The sequence below is a fragment of the Eschrichtius robustus genome, chromosome 16, assembly GCF_028021215.1.
Source record: "Eschrichtius robustus isolate mEscRob2 chromosome 16, mEscRob2.pri, whole genome shotgun sequence".
NCBI lineage: Eukaryota > Metazoa > Chordata > Mammalia > Artiodactyla > Eschrichtiidae > Eschrichtius > Eschrichtius robustus.
The window spans coordinates 50,237,990-50,242,601 of record NC_090839.1 but is presented as its reverse complement, the minus strand read 5'-3'; positions in this window follow the sequence as shown (position 1 = coordinate 50,242,601).

Genomic DNA, 4,612 nt, shown 5'->3' with positions numbered 1-4,612 from the left:
CCCTGGCCTCGCGGTGGGACACTGTCTATGGCACCTCACACTCCAGAGCTCCCCCTGGGATCGGGCTGAGGCTAGACTCCAGCGGAACCCACAGCCTTGCCTGGTTTCTCTCTGTTGTAACTTGCATCCCTCACCTCCTTATTGGTTTCTCCTGAGAGCCTCCCCCAGTAAATCACGTACCCTAGATTCCCTGTCTCAGGCTGCCTCAAGGAACCCAACCTAAGACGTCAACCAAATAAAGCACATAGGTTGATAACAGATCCCTCTCTCTGAAACAAACCACCAGGGGCACTGCTGACGAGCACAAGAATCAGTTTCCATACTAGGTGCTGACCTAACACCAACCAAAAGCAAAGGCGTTGCTGGGTGGACTTCGTACAGGCTAGTAGATGGTTTCCAATGAGGGACAGAAGATATTGACAACAGCTCATCCTTCTCCACCCTCACCACTTACAGACTTAAGGTTCCAGGGCTGCCAACCTGAGAACCAGTGCCCTAAATCATGACCCTGGACACTGTAGCTGGATTTCCTGACAGCTGGCTGAGAGCAGGACAAACAAACAGGGTTGGGAGGAGGAGGGGGTCAGAGGCTCGGGTGGTTGTCATCTGGCTTTGCCTGCCACGCCAGAGACCGCGAGTTGCTCCCGTAATCCGTCCCCCGCTCTGGCATACAAGAGCCTGTGGCTGAGAAGCTGCATTTTTCTGCCCCCCAGGTAATGTGGCAAAATCCTCACCCTGCAATGTGAGTGGAAGGGCTGTGTGCTGCATCTGGCCAGCAGCTTCAGAGGGTGGGTGTGACCCGTCCACACCTGCACCAGACCCAGGGCCGCCCCACCCAGGTCCCCTCAGCATTTGCAGTATGTGGCTGGTATATAAGATTGCTCACGGCCAAGCCCTTGAACTCTGCCTGAGGGCTTTTCGTGGCACAGGAAGCATGCCTGGCCAGCGCATAGGGCAGGTTGGAAGCACCCAGAAATGAATGCCCCCAATGCCAGCACCCTCAACCAAACCCCCTGGCGTGGGGAGCTAGTGGACCATGGCTTGCTATGCCCCTCCCGTGGGGGAACTGTCTCCCAGCAATCCCCTCTCGGATTAAGCTCCAACTGCCCACATCAGTAACTTCCCTGGTTACAGTCTCTTCATTCGTTGTCTTTCTTTTCCTGTCCCACTTCCCCACCTCCCTAAACCTGTTGCTTTCTGGGATCACCTTCTAAGCCAGCAACTTGAACTTGAACTCTTGACTCAGAAGCAGCTTCTGGAGGAAACCAAACCAGGACAATTCTCTTACTGGCTGAAAACCAGAACCCCAGCTCCAACCACGCACATGTTCACAAGGTCCCAGGGCAACAGACGAAAGAGGCCCCAGGACTTCCCTGGTGGCGCAGTGGTTAAGAATCCGCCTGCCAATGCAGGGGACATGGGTTCGAGCCCTGGTCCGGGAAGATCCCACATGCCGCAGAGCAACTAAGCCCACGCGCCACAACTACTGAGCCTGCACTCTAGAGCTCATGAGCCACAACTACTGAGCCCTTGCACCACAACTACTGAGCCCTCGCACCACAACTACTGAAGCCCGCACGCCTAGAGCCCATGCTCCGCAACAAGAGAAGCCACCTCAACGAGAAGCCCGCACACCGCAATGAAGAGCAGCCCCCGCTCGCCGCAACTAGAGAAAGCCTGCTTGTAGCAACGAAGACCCAACGCAGCCAAAATTAAATAAATAAATAAATTTATTAAAAAAAAAAAAAAAAAGAGGTCCCAGTCCCTGAGTGATGGTATGGAGGAGAACTACCCGCCAACCCAGAGCCGCTAGATGAGGAAGAAACACCCTTCTCTCTTCTTTAAGCCATACCACATGCTGGGAATCTTTGTTCCAGCAGCTGTGCCTTGTCTTAGCTGGTACACCTGCCCAACATCCATCTCCTCTCTGGGCACAGCACCCTGCTTTCTGCCGGGGAACCACTTTCCCACCCCTCCCACGCCAGAGGTGTAGCCAGCCTGCTCTCTCCAGCCCTGCTTCGGAGGAGGCAGGAGCGCATGGCTCAGGCCTGGGCCAGCAGAGCACAGTGATTGGCTAGGGTCGGAGGGGAGAGGTGATGACAAGAGCCAGACAGGGCCAGTCAGACACAGGAAGCATCAGCCCAGGATCTTTGGCTAAAAGATAAACCCCCCTTCTGCTGGGCTGCTGCAAAGACGTCCAGAGCAGTGGATGGCCATCCAGCCCCCAGTTGAATCTGCCTGAGAAAGAAGCCACCCGGAGGAAAACTGGATAAAAGACAGAAAGATCAAGGATGATATGACTTAAGCACCTAGATCCAGCCACCCCTGAAGCTGGAAAACCTTAGACATTATAGCTAATGCATTCTTTTTTTTCTGTTAAAGTCATTTTAAACTGAGTTTCTGTCACGTGCCACCAGAAGAGTTCTGTTTAATAAAAATCTGACCCTAAAGAGAACACCACGTCAGCTAGTTCACAATTCCCTATGCAAAACCGGCCACAGGCCAGCTGGCCCAGCCAGTCACTGAGATATTCCTTTACAGGAATGCCAGATAACTGAGGAAAGCAAATCAGCCATCTTCTAGCCTCTCTCCCCTGTATCAACTGCTGAGACACAACCCAGTTTGCCCACTGGACCAGGGCTGAGCCCTCAGCACTGGTTGTGTCCCTTGAGGTTACACTGGGCAACCACCACACCCCACATGCCACTGTGGGTCCCAAGGGCAACCCTGCCACTGCTGATGCTCGAACGTGGCCACTTAGACCACGTGGCACTGCAGCCTCAGCCCAAACACCCAGACCTTCAGATGCAGCAGAGCGGGACCCATGGTGGCCCCTCAGTCTGGCCCGCAGCACTGAGTCTTACCTTCAGAGAAGCCGGAGGGGTGAGGATCCCCCAAAGCCTGCCCTAGTCTCACGTTTGACTCTTGTGTAGCCAACCTTGGACCTGAGGCCTTGTCTTTCCTTTTTGAAGGGAGGGTGGGGAGAGGGAGGGAAAAAGGAGCTCTGACCAGATTTAGGGGCCCTGGACCCTTCCTCCAGCAGCCAGCCCGGCCGACGGCCTCTGTGGTTGCCTCCTCTGCCCCCCACCACCTGGCACAGCGATGCTGACCCCCCAGGAGTGCTTTCGAGGACATCATGCAGTGAGCGGTGCCTGGCTCAGTGCCCGGTGCATCGTAGGTGCTCGGAAAGAGGGTTTATTTCCTCCCTCCCTCCCTTCCTTCCGAAAGAAAAGTGCTGACTTGGCAAAGAAACGTTGAGTTACGGGATGTACCACTTAAACTGCCCGGATCCTGGCATGAGGCCCTGCCCACAGTGGTGGCAGGGTAGGGGGCAGGGGGGAGAAGTAGGGAGAGAAGAGGGGAGGGGAGGAGAGGAGCAAGGGAGGATGATGGAAGGGAGGGAGGAAATAAGAAAATGGCCTCACCATCCAAACGTTCCCAAAGAAAGATTTCCTTGACTTTCAGAGTGGAAATGAACCTGCGCACTCTGCCCCGGCAGCGCCCAGGCACAGCTGATCGGCACCTCCTACAAGTCAATCCCTCCTGGCCACAGGGGCTCCTGAGAGCTCTGGGTCCTTCCTCCGGCCCCTGCAGGCACAGAAGGACCCTGGAGACCACCTCTCACACTCCCCACCCCCCGTCGGCTTTATTGTTAACCTCCCACGTGAGGAGGTGCAGGTGGCCAAAGGTCACCTCGCGCAGCAGTCACATGCCCTGAAGGAGATGCTGACGTGGCCATCACCTCCCCCCCTGCCCCCCCTGCAGGGGCACTGAGGGCCCCCGGGGGCTCCTCATGCTCCAGCCTCGGCCCCACGGTGTGCACGGTGTCCCCGGTGCTGGACTCACGGAGGGCGGATGGCCTTCAGCCAGCAGGCCCGGTCCTGGAGGCCAGAGCATCTCTGCAGCAACACCCTGGCCCAAAGAGCATCTGTGAGCCGCCTGCCAAGCTGAGCCCAGCGCCTCTGCCTGGCAGCCACGTGTGGGGCTGTCTTGTCACCAGTTGTCTGTTTACCTTTACCCAATGCTCAAAATGCCCTTCTTCAAACCCACCCACTAGTACAAAACATCAGCCCCCAAATAACCTGAAGTCGAAGGTCCCACGATAAGCCCTGGACAGGGAGCTACAGGGCAACGCTCTCCTGTTTCATTCTGATCAGGAAAACTTCACAAGGACCTTTCCTTTATTAAAATAATTCCTGCTAACTCTTTCAGAATAATAGGATTCATTTTCCCTGCTGGAGTAGCATTTCAAGTGGAAGTACTTTTATTTCAAGGCACCATATCAATCTCTCCAAGGGGTGTCTCTCTTAAGAACACCCCTGCCTCCATGTGTGAAAATCCTAAAAAAAAAAAAAAAAACCCCAAACCCCAGACGGTGATCATAGCCATCCACAAGCTTTCATTCATGTGACAGTGTTCCTGAGGATACAGGTTACAGGGGGCCTGAAGCCACTGCTATCACTGACAGCCTTGGAACGGAGCCCCCCATTGAGGCCCCCAGAGGACAGAGAGATGGACGGAACACTTGGACTTAGAAAGAGCCCGTGGGTCAGGGGGCCCTCAAGACCGGGAATCTGTAGACACGTGGCAGTGTTGGCATTCATGCCCTCTC